This window comes from Pseudophryne corroboree, chromosome 1, assembly GCF_028390025.1.
Source record: "Pseudophryne corroboree isolate aPseCor3 chromosome 1, aPseCor3.hap2, whole genome shotgun sequence".
In the NCBI taxonomy this organism is placed as follows: domain Eukaryota; kingdom Metazoa; phylum Chordata; class Amphibia; order Anura; family Myobatrachidae; genus Pseudophryne; species Pseudophryne corroboree.
Window position 1 is genome coordinate 552,752,747 of NC_086444.1, and position 15,380 is coordinate 552,768,126.

The 15,380-nt window shown below is 43.0% G+C and overlaps 1 pseudogene; it reads left to right on the forward strand.

Annotated features, from left to right (window-relative positions):
• The first annotated feature begins 5,261 nt into the window (after positions 1–5,261).
• On the forward strand, positions 5,262–5,381 carry LOC134944582 (5S ribosomal RNA; annotated as a pseudogene).
• The last annotated feature ends 9,999 nt before the right edge of the window (positions 5,382–15,380 follow it).

Genomic DNA, 15,380 nt, shown 5'->3' on the forward strand with positions numbered 1-15,380 from the left:
TGCGGGTAAGTACCCCGAGGCCCCCTCTTTAAAAGGGCCACCCGCCGTTCCAAGCTGTGGTGCACTTCCGGCTCCCTAGTCCAGGCTGAAGACGCATATTATTACAGGGCAGCTGAGCAACGGCTTAGCTGCCCAATAGCTTGTGAAGTAGTCAGCCTGCTCAGCAATTGGCGGGGCGCACAGGCTGTATGAAGGAGAAGGTGGGATCCTTGGTGGCATGTGGAGCCAGCACTGAGAGGTCCAAACGAGATTGTGTCCGCAAAAAGTAAGGCTGGCTGTGTGGCTGCGGTGTCCTGTTGCTATCAATTAAATTCACATTTTAGGCTCTGGTTCATATATATACACATAAATATATACACACACATATATATATATATATATATGTATATATATAAATATATATATATACACTGCTCAAAAAAATAAAGGGAACACTAAAATAACACATCCTAGATCAGAATTAATGAAATATTCTTATTAAATACTTTGTTCTTTACATAGTTGAATGTGCTGACAACAAAATCACACAAAAATTATCAGTGGAAATCAAATTTATTAAGCCATGGAGGTCTGGATTTGGAGTCACACTCAAAATTAAAGTGGAAAAACACACTACAGGCTGATCCAACTTTGCTGTAATGTCCATAAAACAAGTAAAAATGAGGCTCAGTAGTGTGTGTGGCCTCCACGTGCCTATATGACCTCCCTACAATGCCTGGGCATGCTCCTGATGAGGTGGCGGATGGTCTCCTGAGGGATCTCCTCCCAGACTTGGACTAAAGCATCCGCCAACTCCTGGACAGTCTGTGGTGCAACGTGGCGTTGGTGGATGGAGTGAGACATGATGTCCCAGATATGCTCAATTGGATTCAGGTCTGGGGAATGGGCGGGCCAGTCCATAGCATCAATGCCTTCATCTTGCAGGAACTGCTGACACACTCCAGCCACATGAGGTCTAGCATTGTCTTGCATTAGGAGGAACCCAGGGCCAACCGCACCAGCATATGGTCTCACAAGGGGTCTGAGGATCTCATCTCGGTACCTAATGGCAGTCAGGCTACCTCTGGCAAGCACATGGAGGGCTGTGCGGCCACCCCCAAAGAAATGCCACCTCACACCATTACTGACCCACTGCCAAACCGGTCATGCTGGAGGATGTTGCAGGCAGCAGAGCGTTCTCCTTGGCGTGTCCAGACTCTGTCACGTCTGTCACATGTGCTCAGTGAGAACCTGCTTTCATCTGTGAAGAGCACAGGGCGCCAGTGGCGAATTTGCCAATCTTGGTGTTCTCTGGCAAATGCACGGTATTGGGCTGTAAGCACAACCCCCACCTGTGGACGTCGGGCCCTCATACCACCCTCATGGAGTCTGTTTTTGATCGTTTGAGTAGACACATGCACATTTGTGGCTTGCTGGAGGTCATTTTGCAGGGCTCTGGCAGTGCTCCTCCTGTTCCTCCTTGCACAAAGGCGGAGGTAGCGGTCCTGCTGCTGGATTGTGGCCCTCCTACGGCCTACTCCACGTCTCCTGATGTACTGGCCTGTCTCCTGGTAGCGCCTCCATGCTCTGGACACTACGCTGACAGACACAGCAAACCTTCTTGCCACAGCTCGCATTGATGTGCCATCCTGGATGAGCTGCACTAACTGAGCCACTTGTGTGGGTTGTAGCTTCCGTCTCATGCTACCACTAGAGTGAAAGTACCGCCAGCTTTCAAAAGTGACCAAAACATCAGCCAGAAAGCATAGGAGCTGAGAAGTGGTCTGTGGTCACCACCTGTAGAACAACTCCTTTATTGGGGGTGTCTTGCTAATTGCCTATAATTTCCACCTGTTGTCTATTCCATTTGCACAACAGCATGTGAAATTGATTGTCAATCAGTGTTGCTTCCTAAGTGGACAGTTTGATTTCACAGAAGTGTGATTGACTTGGAGTTACATTGTGTTGTTTAAGTGTTCCCTTTATTTTTTTGAGCAGTATGTGTATATTAGAGATGAGCGCCTGAAATTTTTCGGGTTTTGTGTTTTGGTTTTGGGTTCGGTTCCGCGGCCGTGTTTTGGGTTCGAACGCGTTTTGGCAAAACCTCACCGAATTTTTTTTGTCGGATTCGGGTGTGTTTTGGATTCGGGTGTTTTTTTCCAAAAACACTAAAAAACAGCTTAAATCATAGAATTTGGGGGTCATTTTGATCCCAAAGTATTATTAACCTCAAAAACCATAATTTACACTCATTTTCAGTCTATTCTGAATACCTCACACCTCACAATATTATTTTTAGTCCTAAAATTTGCACCGAGGTCGCTGTGTGAGTAAGATAAGCGACCCTAGTGGCCGACACAAACACCGGGCCCATCTAGGAGTGGCACTGCAGTGTCACGCAGGATGTCCCTTCCAAAAAACCCTCCCCAAACAGCACATGACGCAAAGAAAAAAAGAGGCGCAATGAGGTAGCTGTGTGAGTAAGATTAGCGACCCTAGTGGCCGACACAAACACCGGGCCCATCTAGGAGTGGCACTGCAGTGTCACGCAGGATGGCCCTTCCAAAAAACCCTCCCCAAACAGCACATGACGCAAAGAAAAAAAGAGGCGCAATGAGGTAGCTGTGTGAGTAAGATTAGCGACCCTAGTGGCCGACACAAACACCGGGCCCATCTAGGAGTGGCACTGCAGTGTCACGCAGGATGTCCCTTCCAAAAAACCCTCCCCAAACAGCACATGACGCAAAGAAAAAAAGAGGCGCAATGAGGTAGCTGTGTGAGTAAGATTAGCGACCCTAGTGGCCGACACAAACACCGGGCCCATCTAGGAGTGGCACTGCAGTGTCACGCAGGATGGCCCTTCCCAAAAACCCTCCCCAAACAGCACATGACGCAAAGAAAAAAAGAGGCGCAATGAGGTAGCTGTGTGAGTAAGATTAGCGACCCTAGTGGCCGACACAAACACCGGGCCCATCTAGGAGTGGCACTGCAGTGTCACGCAGGATGTCCCTTCCAAAAAACCCTCCCCAAACAGCACATGACGCAAAGAAAAAAAGAGGCTTTTTACTGATATTTGGTGTTTTGGATTTGACATGCTCTGTACTATGACATTGGGCATCGGCCTTGGCAGACGACGTTGCTGGCATTTCATCGTCTCGGCCATGACTAGTGGCAGCAGCTTCAGCACGAGGTGGAAGTGGATCTTGATCTTTCCCTAATTTTGGAACCTCAACATTTTTGTTCTCCATATTTTAATAGGCACAACTAAAAGGCACCTCAGGTAAACAATGGAGATGGATGGATTGGATACTAGTATACAATTATGGACGGGCTGCCGAGTGCCGACACAGAGGTAGCCACAGCCGTGAACTACCGCACTGTACTGTGTCTGCTGCTAATATATAGACTGGTTGATAAAGAGATAGTATACTCGTAACTAGTATGTATGTATAAAGAAAGAAAAAAAAACCACGGTTAGGTGGTATATACAATTATGGACGGGCTGCCGAGTGCCGACACAGAGGTAGCCACAGCCGTGAACTACCGCACTGTACACTGGTTGATAAAGAGATAGTAGTATACTCGTAACAACTAGTATGACACTATGACGGTATAAAGAATGAAAAAAAAACCACGGTTAGGTGGTAGGTATATAATAATAAATAATACAATTCTGGTCGGACGGACTGCCTGCCGTGTGCCGACACAGAGGTAGCCACAGCCGTGAACTACCGCACTGTACACTGGTTGATAAAGAGATAGTAGTATACTCGTAACAATTAGGATGACACTATGACGGTATAAAGAATGAAAAAAAAACCACGGTTAGGTGGTAGGTATATAATAATAAATAATACAATTCTGGTCGGACGGACTGCCTGCCGTGTGCCGACACAGAGGTAGCCACAGCCGTGAACTACCGCACTGTACTGTGTCTGCTGCTAATATAGACTGGTTGATATTTAAAGAGATATTAGTAGTATACAACAATACTATACTGGTGGTCAGGCACTGGTCACCACTCCTGCAGCAAAAGTGTGCACTGTTAATTAATATAATTGTACTCCTGGCTCCTGCTAACAACCTGCAGTGCTCCCCAGTCTCCCCCACAATTAATTATAAGCTTTTAATTTATACATTGATGACTGTGCAGCACACTGGGCTGAGCTGAGTGCACACAGACTGAGTCACACTGTGTGACTGACTGTGCTGTGTATCGTTTTTTTTTTCAGGCAGAGAACGGATATAGCAGAGAGAAGTGAACGGATATATTATATTAAATAAAAGTTAACTAGCAACTGCACTGGTCACTGACTGTGGTAAACTAACTCTGTCTGCGACTCTGCACAATCTCTCTCTATCTAATCTATCTATCTCTATTCTAATGGAGAGGACGCCAGACACGTCCTCTCCCTATCAATCTCAATGCACGAGTGAAAATGGCGGCGACGCGCGGCTCCTTATATAGAATCCGAGTCTCGCGATAGAATCCGAGCCTCGCGAGAATCCGACAGCGTCATGATGACGTTCGGGCGCGCTCGGGTTAACCGAGCAAGGCGGGAAGATCCGAGTCGCTCGGACCCGTGGAAAAAAAAGTGAAGTTCGTGCGGGTTCGGATTCAAAGAAACCGAACCCGCTCATCTCTAGTGTATATATATATATATATATATATATATATAGATAGTATTTATGTGTGCGTATATGTATGTATGTGTATATATATATGTGTGTGTGTGTATATACTGGATTTATGTGTTTGTGTGTGTGTATATATATATATATATATGTATATCTATCTATATGTGTATATATGTAAATATATACTGTATATATGTGTGTGAGCTAGAGACAGATTGTCTGAACTTTGTCTTGGTCCCGGTGAAAGAACGAGCGGCACCCGTGATTCCTGATAATAGACGGATGATCTATTATGGGAAAGAGCGGTTCCGAGGCTTGACTGATATATGGAGGACTGAATTTACCATTTTTAACTGAGATGTATGTGAGCATTTGTTTTTAATAAATGGAATTGTAAACCTTTTTATTTATATCTGCGCCCTCCACTCTTCTTTCGTTAGATGTGCATTGGAATTAGTGGCTCTAATTCCTAAACGGAGGAAGCGGCAGCGTACATCACAAAGAATGGGACAGAGGACATTATTAATGGACTAATACGTCAAAAGGAAAGTGTGTTTAATGCGCTGCTTTTTATTAACATTTATATATATATGGGTTTCAGCGACCAACGGTGTCTGGTAAATTATGTGACTAATTTCACTATATGGTACAGTCATACCGCACTGGTCTTACGCCCAATCCCGCCCGATCTTGGAAGCTAAGCAGTGTTGGGCCCAACCAGTACCAAGTGGGTAACCACTTGCGAAGATTGGGTACTGTATAAAAGCGAGCCTTGTCAGGCTCCGAGTAATATTAATATATGTATACACGTTAAATCATCACTGCACAGTAGTTTATTATAATTATAATCAATTAAGTATATAATCAATCTTCACTATCAGTCATACACAGATGCACTTTCTATATATGTCACTAAGAATTAGTATATGACTGATTACTCTCACCATTTCACCAGTTTTAATCCGCCTCTATATAATTCCACACTATTTAGCACATATGCACATAACTAATGTCGGATGTTATTTTAAACCTACATATCTTCACCGACTATCACCACCTTTAAAACCATCCTCATTTTTATTCCTATATGACGGGTACATTATTTTTCGCTACACCTTAAACCCAAAATGGGTTTAAAATATTCTGGTATATGCTACAAAGTGACTAGTACAAATATAATATTATATGGATTAACTCCACAATTAACCTATATCCTCCACCTCGATATATAAGTAGAAACATCCTGTTTCTGCAGCAATTCCCATCTATATTATTACCAGGCTCCCCCAATATAAAGTATTAGATTACAGTATAATAATTAAAAATCCTTTAATAAAATAGACACTAACGTATGCATTTCTTTATTTTTACTTTTATATATGTGCGCTGTTTCCAAAATGGAATTCTGCACTTTTATATGCCCTGGATGTTAAAGACTTCAATAAGATGGCCGCCGCAATGATTGATAAACCTGCTTCAATATAAACATTGATGATAATTCCAGCTGTCAAAGAGTGAAATCCAGCATTACTACACGTCCTAGATATTAAAGACTTCTATAAAATGGCCACCGCGATGATTGACAAGCCGCCCAGCCTATACACGCCACAGACGAGGATCCTGTCCGTGACCGGAAGTGACGCGACGGCAAGAGCGGAAGCGGGGCAGATAAATATAAACACACTGATCCGCTGACCGGAAGCGTGGCGCTAACGCGCACGCACAGTAAGAAGACTCCTACAGAGGAAGTGGGGCGAAAGTGACGTCGGGCCCATCCCCGGACTGTTTTCACATATATTATACATTTTGGAACTCGTTTTTTCTTTTTAATAAGTCCTATGAGGTTGTTATTTAGTGTACTACCACTTGCTTATGCCTTTGTTAAAAAACTTACATGGAGTAATAGTATCAGTCCTTACAGGAAGTGATGTCACAATTATCCATTCCTAATTACATGTGCTATAAATAAGAGTGCCTGTCCAGTGGTCCCATACCCCTTGATGAAGTCTGAGTGACGAAACGCGTTGGGTGTACCTCCATTGACTCTCCACTTTTTAAAAAAGATAAGCAGCACTCTCTTATCCGATATTTTATTATTTATTGCCTTTTATTATATGTAATTTATCGAATTTTTAGCTATCCTTTTACCTGTTATTAGTTAATAGCATACGCCCTGCGGCTTTTAACCCACCCTGATATTAATTATAGTTGGTTTTATATTATATATATATATATTTTTTTTTTATATATTTCATAAATAAATGTATTGTTATTTTAAACGTATCCAGTAAGTCTCCTCATATATATCATAATTTACCAGACACCGTTAGTCGCTGAAACCCTATCCCCCCTTTTTTTGCATTCTTTAATTAAGGCAGTTTATCCCTGCCTAATACTTAAGGGTTAGCTGACGCCTTGAATCACTTAAGGAGTGTCTGATCTTGTTGCATTTTTTTTTTTTATTATTCTATTTCACACACACCTGTGGCACCATACTTCCACTACCCAATTTATATATATATATATATATATATCATGTACAGGTCTGGCACTCAATAAATTCAAATGTTAATACCCCAGTGTCCAGGTCCGATACGGCAAAACTGCAGGTGCGTATCCCAAAATAGGGATATCTCTCAAAGGCTTTTGTAAGTAGAGAAATAGTATATTCAATAATCACATAGTATCCATCAATGTTTCGGTGTGTTATACACCGTCATCAGGATGACAAACAAATATTACAAAAAAATTACACCTAATCACATACCGAAATGTGATTACTGAATATACTATTTCTCTACATACAAAATCCTTTGAGTGCCGTCCCTATTTCTGGATATATATATATATCTATATATCTATATATATCTATATATATATATATATATATATATAAACCAGAAGAACAGGCGGCACTCCAGAGACTTTGTTACCAGTGCTTCTTTTTAATGAAGACGCACTGGTAACAAAGTCTATGGTTCTTCTGGTTGTTATTGGATCCTGTATCCTAAGGAGGGCACCGGAGCAGATGCTATGATAGCAAGGGGAGTGCCGGCTATGTTGCTGTTTTATATATATATATATATATATATATATATATATAGATATAATCAAAAGAAAATACCTTTATCACGTGCTTTTTTATGAAGCAGCACCTCACGGTAGAACCTCTGTTAGCGGGAACAATGGAATTGTAGATGAGAAAATGGTCCCAGAGGGTGCTAGAGATAGACACACAATTGTCCAGAGCAAAAGTTCATAAACAATACGTATTGTAAAGGTCCCAATGATGTATTCTTATCAGGCTTGACTCAATCCCCAACCTGGGGTGAAGATGTAGTTTTGATTTATTTTCAGCCAAAAAGCCCTCCTGTAGCGATACCCTCTCACCAAGGATATAGACACCCAAACAATTGGCCAAAGGCCTTAGATTAATAAAAATGTATTGATGTTACAACATCCAACATTAAAATACATTGTCAGATCAATTCGCATCATCACTCAGGTGTTTCAAGGAACCAAATATGCATCAGGGCAGATGTAATAACAAATGCCACCAACCACCCTAGGATGTGAGCCCCCACCTCTGAGCTCACATCCTAGGGTGGTTGGTGGCACTTGTTATTATTATATATATATATATATACACACACACAATTTATCTGCCTGCCTCTTCATTAGAGGCCCCACTGTCATAAGTGCCCGGGCCCCCAATACCCTTAATCCAGCTCTGAGGGAGCCCTATACAATTTTTCCCTGTATTTTTTGAACCAGGACTGTCACAACACAGAGGCTTGTTATGCTTTTCTGATTTTTTTTAATCTTACCCACAGAAGCATGTACTGATCTCATGCACGAATCTCACTGAACTGTGTATGCTTCTGTACAACTCACCAGTCTGAAGCTGATCCATTACTTTTCAAGATTTTTTTAATACTTCTATGTGGATTTGCACCTTTGATCCTATTATATTGGACGAGTTGTCTGTTTTCCATGGGAAAACATCTGGATGCGAGTCCCGGCCATGCAAGTAGTAGATTTGTTAGTAACATGTGAGTTTGCATGTTCTCACAGCTGATTACATGTGTGAGTTCTAAAAAAGTGTGAGTTTAGAGTTTTTATCTAATAGATGTGTCTACTGTATGTCTGTTTATTTATAGAAGTTGTTTAAGCATAATCTACAGTATACGTGTGCCTTTTTACGTTAGTTAGCTATACAGTTCCCCTTTTTATTTACTTTTCATCCTGCCTTATTGCAATTCCAGTGTATTAACTCCAACAAAACATATCATTTTTACAGTGGCCAGGGTTTTTTTCTATCCTTCTTAGGGACAGAAACCATATATATGTAGCAGCCAGTGCAAAAGCTTTTATGTATGCATTCCTCTAAACCCCTGAGGATGACATTTGTGGGACACTGCACCACTTGGGACCCCATAGTCAAACCACTTATCCCTAGAGACTTCTAGCTTTGCTAGGAGTGCTTAGATAGCAAGCCCAGGATTTAGGGCATAACTTTTTACTGGTAGAAGACACCAACTCCCCAGAGTTTGGTCTTCGGATGCTGAAATTAAATCCTGGGAATCTTCCAGCATTTCAGGCACCACTGGGCTAAAGACTAGGGCAAATCAGAATCCACCGAATGACCAAGAGGAGACTCAGTGGAACTTGAAACAGAAAGCACATTAGTATCCAAAATTTCATGATGCCATAAGAAAACCAGCTAATTCCAGGACGATACAGCAGAAACTAATGAAACTTTGAGCTGTAAAGATTAGGAGGAGTATTGGAGCACAGAACAGCCCCATCAGTGCAGGACACACTTCCCATGAAATAGGAACATAGTGTCAAATCTGTTACCAATATGGAAGGCAAAACTTCATACTTTAAGTAGCCAGCTAAGTGTCAGCAGGGGAACCATTGGAATATGAACTGGTACATGGGACAGATGCAGAAATTATTCCTGCAAGGGACTGCAGGCCTTCCAGCCAAACCACCGATGGCACTAATCCCAGAGAACCAGGCCCATGAGACCAGGAATTTGAAGTGGCTGGAGGTCAACTATGCTTGGCACCTGGCCAAATGATACTTTGGGTTACAATACAAATTCACAATTTGCAGACGCACACTCCTTCTGGAATAGCTCAGGTATTATGGCCACAAGGAGTCTTCCAACAGTCCTACAATCTTTAGATCAAATGTGGTTCATCTCCAGAATATTATCTCCCCTTGTCCATATCCCTCAAACAGAACAAAAATGGGGGATAATAGTGAAGTACAGTTTATTAAGATAATACAGTAAAACAGCTCCAATAAAATAAATCCACCACAATTCTCGTTCAAGGTGTGCGTACCAAAATACGTGGGGTGTCATAAAATGCCCACCCAATAGCGCTCGTATAACATTACTCAGGTACCTCCCGGGATATCAGCACCCTTTTACCGCTGGCCAGGCACCTTCGTTCATGTAGTCGGTCTGCAGTCAGTCTGTCCTAGATACCACCAACGCGTTTCTGCTCCTAAGAGCCTTTTTCAAGGTGTGTGGTGGACTGGATAATCCCTGGGCATTTAAACCCATAGGTGTGGTATCATTGATCAAGACTGCACAGACCCTAATTGGTCCATATTAGTTTATAGTTTCCTAGGACAAGCCACTTGAACTTATTAATATATACACTATAAAACACTGTATACATCCGTATATCCAATACATTTATTTAAATAGCTTAAATGTTTTAAAACCGCTCATGCGTTCCACCTGGAACGCACGCACCCCCCTTCCTTTTCTGCCCGCTGTCCACTCTCTCTGGTGGCAGAAGCGCATCATCATACTTCTGTCTCCTGGAACGCTTGAATCACATGCATTCCATAGATCTATCTGGAAGTGGAGGTAACCGCGACTTTGCACGTGGAACGCACAGTCCCCTGTGCGTTCCACCGGATACTTCCTCCCAGTTAAAAATAATGAGGAAAAGAATTACAAAAGATAAACATTATGAAGGAAAGAGGGCAAAAGACAGAAAACTGAGGCAAAGAGGAAAATAACAGAAGACAATATAATACAAAGAAAAAAGAGAAAAGCACACAGCATTTCTACCTGTAAATTCCGAATGACAAAGAAGCTTAAGACCAGAAACTGTCCTCTAAAGTAAAAATTCCTAGAATTCACCCCAGATCACAATTTATTCCACACACATATTTCATATTCAAATATCTCTTGCAACAAACAAAATAGCTCCATACTACTGCAACTAACTCAGACTCCACATTGTAAATTTCCTTCATGATTAGTCAGGCTTTTGTAAGTCAAATAAAAGTAACAAGCTGTTATTGTATGCAAATTAATATTTGTAAAATATCTGAACCACACAAGTGAATAGTGTTGAAATGATACATACAAGTGGTGCTTGTACTATGAAATACTTTCATTGCAAATTGTAATGTTAAAATGAACTTACCCAAGGCTACCTCTCCAGGGATGATAATCAAAATGACACTCTAGTCTGTACACGGCAATCAGCATAAAGAAATGATTGTACAGAATTCATTTTCTAAACAGCCCAAAATAGTATTGTCAGTTCTTTAAGTGAGGTTTATTAAATGTACTTCATGTTAATGAAAAGGTGTTTAAGTGAATTATATTACTTTTAAACAGTGTGTAGAAAGAATATTTGAAAGGAACAAAGAACTGGCCAACACCAGGAGCATATTTACACCTGTAACATTTTTAAATTTAAAAATAATAACGATGATCAATGGGACATTTAATTGATCCCTTTAACTGAAAGGTGCTGCTGCTCTTCAGCCTAATATACGCGGCACCAGGCTTATGGCGCTGGGCAGTGCAGTAACTAGGTATTTTAGCGCTGTGTGCAAGAAACAGCATTGGTGCCCCCCCTACGCAAGACAGGGGCAGTGCTCGCCGCAGGCGCGTGAAAAATATATAGGGCATGGGGAAGGGGCATGGCCACAAAATAATACCAATTCAAACTACGGTGCATAGTAGTCTCCATTATTCAAATTACGCTGCACAGTAGCGCCACTACACCAGGTAGAGCCCCTTTTTACACATTATGGCAGACAGCGTCCCCCTTTTTACACATTACATCAGGCAGCGTCCCTTTTTACACATTACGGCAGACAGCGTTCCCTTTTTACACATTATGGCAGGCAGGGTCCCCCTTTTTACACATTACGGAAAGCAGCGCCCCCTTTTTACACATTACGGCAGACAGCGTTCCCATTTTAACAAATTACAGCAGGCAGCGTCCCCTTTTTTACACATTACGGCAGCCAGTGTCCCCCTTTTTACACATTACAGCAGACAACGACCCTTTTTACACATTACGGCAGACAGCATTCCCTTTTTACACATTACGGAAGGCAGTATACCCCTTTTTACACATTACGGCAGGCAGCATCCCCTTTTTACACATTACGGCAGACAGCGTTCCCTTTTTAACACATTACGGCAGGCAGTGTCCCCCTTTTTACACATTACAGCAGGCAGCATCCCCTTTTTACACATTACGGCAGACAGCGTTCCCTTTTTAACACATTACGGCAGGCAGTGTCCCCCTTTTTACACATTACAGCAGGCAGCGCTCCCTTTTTAACACATTACAGCAGGCAGCGTCCCCTATTACAGGCAGCCTCCCCATTTTTACACATTACGGCAGACAGCGTGCCTTTTTACACATTACAGCAGCCAGTGTCCCCCTTTTTACACATTACGGCAGACTGAGTCTCCCTTTTTACACATTGCGGCATACACGAGAGAGAGAGAGAGAGAGAGAGAAAGAAAGAAAGAAAGAGAGATATACTTACCATGTCTCCCCGCTGGCAGTCAGGCTCCTCGTGCTGGCAGAGATCCAGGGCAGCCACAGTGGAGAAGGAGGAGGAGGGAGGGGGACTGAAGCTGCAGCAGCGCTATGTAATTGGTAGTAGCGCCGCTGCAGCAGCTCCCTCTCATTCCGTATTGGCTGCCCGCTGCCACTGAGAATGCTGGGATGAGGGAACCGCATCCCAGCATTCACAGCAGCGCCGGGCAGCCAATACAGAAGGAGAGGGGACTGCTGCAGCGGCGCTACAACCAATGACATAGCGCTGCTGCGGCTCCAGTCCCACTCCCTCCTCCTCCTTCCCTGCCTCCGGCGCTGCTCTCCTCAACAGCGCAGCGCACGGCACACAACAGGCAGCTTGTAATGAGCCAATTTGACTCATTAGAAGCCGCTGGCTGTGCGCCCTCAGTGTAACTGCGCTGTGTGCCAGGCACACCTGGCACATAGTTACGGTGCTGGCGCTGGGTGTTACAGCAGTACTACTTGCTCTCCGCCGTCCATGTGCACCACATTTCTGACCCAGTGGGAGAACAACCACTATGACTTTCGGTGAGCAGCAGCACTCTTCCTCTGGGTAGCATGACCATTGTGCATTCATTTTATGTGTAAATAAATATATTTAGTACATAGGGCCTCCTGTCTCCTTAGTGCCCCAGGTCCCGTGAAGGTTTAATCCCTCTCTATGGGAGGGGCTACGGGGTGAGCTTGGGGGGACAGCAACAGGTACTGCATATACTAGGCACCCCAGCTACACCGTGTACTGCTGCTATGTTTGTAACACTACAGTATGTATGTAAGTATGCCAGAAACACACATATGATGTGCCAGCCACAGATACGTACTTAAATTTTACATGCATACAGTAGTTGGTGGCATACATATACATTGATATACATATATATCCCTATATGTATAATGTGTAGAAGTGCCTCCTGTGTCAATGCTTTACAGTGTGTGCATGCTTGCAACCGAGCATTAGTATACTGTGTCCCAATGTGATGCGAGACTGGACTGTGATATGTAGTCACGTCCCTTTCTTGTGCATAAAATCCTGAATGCCCCATTTCCAGTTTTGGGAGGTTTGTTAATATACTGTAATGTGTTTGTGATTGGTTGATTTTAATATAAAGTGTTAGTGTAATTGGATTGTTATACTGTGTGTGTAATGGTGTTATTATAATGTGTATGATGATATTAATATAATGTGTGTATAGGTATGGTATTAATGTAATGTGTAAGTGATATTACTGGGAAGAGGTGCGTGGATATTAAGGTTACATAATGGGAAAATGAATGTAATGAGTAGGCTAGTTGAAGGGTATATTAAATAACGGGTAGTTGAGGGATGGAAGATAGATTTGGTGTTAGGGTTAGTAGGAGAGGAAGGCCTAAAGTGTTAATGTTCCCAGGAGAAAGACACTGCCCTCTCCACAGATCACTCCCCCATTTAGGGCTGCTCACGAGAAATCTCCCTGGCTGGCAACCACCAACACTGTTATCTGTAATGGTAGCATTTAGGACCCAATTGAATAATGAAAGTGAAGGATGCGATAGGACCACACATAGGCGGCTATATCACCTCTGCTGCTGTGAATACAGGCATGCACAGCTGACGGGTTGGGGCTGAAATGCCAGTCAGCGGGATGCCGGCGGTCAGAATACCAACCACGGCACCCCGCTGTTTAGAATCCCAACAGGGGTCGGGAAGCATGCCACCCCTCACCGCTTACCCCATAACCCTCCCTTACTTCAGCCTAAAGCTAATCCTCCACCCTCCCCACAGCCTAACCCTAACCCACCCCGGGGGTACCTAAACCTAACCCTCCTCCCCACAGCCTAAACCTAGCCCCCTCTTTCTCGCAGCCTAAACCTAACCTTCCCCCATAGTGACCTGTTTTGGTTTTGGATATGGATCTTCTTTCATGTTTTGGATCTGGATTGGTTTTGCCAAAACCACCCTTTCAGTTTTTGGTTTTGTATCTGGATTTTTTTCGAAAAAAAATCAGCAAAACAGCTAAAATAACAGAATTTGGCAGTATTTTTTTCCCTACAGTATTATTAACCTCAATAACATTCATGTACACTCATTTCCAGTAAATTTTGAATACCTCACACCTTACAATATTGTTCTCCAACATAAGCCAAAGCCTGGCTGGCCAAACTAAGCAACAGAGCAGTGGCACAAACACACGGCAGCTATTTCTGTTTAAAAATGTTTTACAAATTAGTACTATATTAGCAATAACCAATCAAACCAACTCACAAGTACTATCAACAGAAAACAATCCAACACAGATATTTCCTGAGAATTGTGTGTACAATATCATTGCTCTAAAGTAGTTACTAAACAGCAAAAAAAATGTGTAAAATAGCACAGCAGACATTTATGCCCCCTACACAAGTGCACATACCCCCAGCACATGCCTATTCTCAGTGCCCAGTCTGTACCTCCCTCCTGGGTGACCTGGGTCACTGATGACTGGCACTCTGTGCCCATGTAAAGGCCCGATCAATCAGCCATTTGTTGAGCAGCTCCCCCCATTCTCCCCTATCACAAAAAACAGCATTTCATACCTGCATAGTACAGTGCGGAATACTTTGGGACACACAGTTAAATATTGACCAGGTTACAGTGTTGGTCGGATACAGTGCAGGTCAGACACATTGTGGGTTACAAAGCAGGTTGGATACAAAGCAGGTCAGATACAATGCAGGTTACAGTGTGGGTCAGATACAGTGCAGGTGAATACAAGGCAGGTCGGATACAGTGTAGGTGGAATTCATTGCATGTTGTATATAGGACAGATCACACACAGTGCAGGTCGGATACAGTGTGGGTTGGAGTGCGGGTTGGATATAGTACACATTGGCTACAGCGCAAGGTCAGATACAGTGCAAGGTGGATACAGTGCGGCATACAGT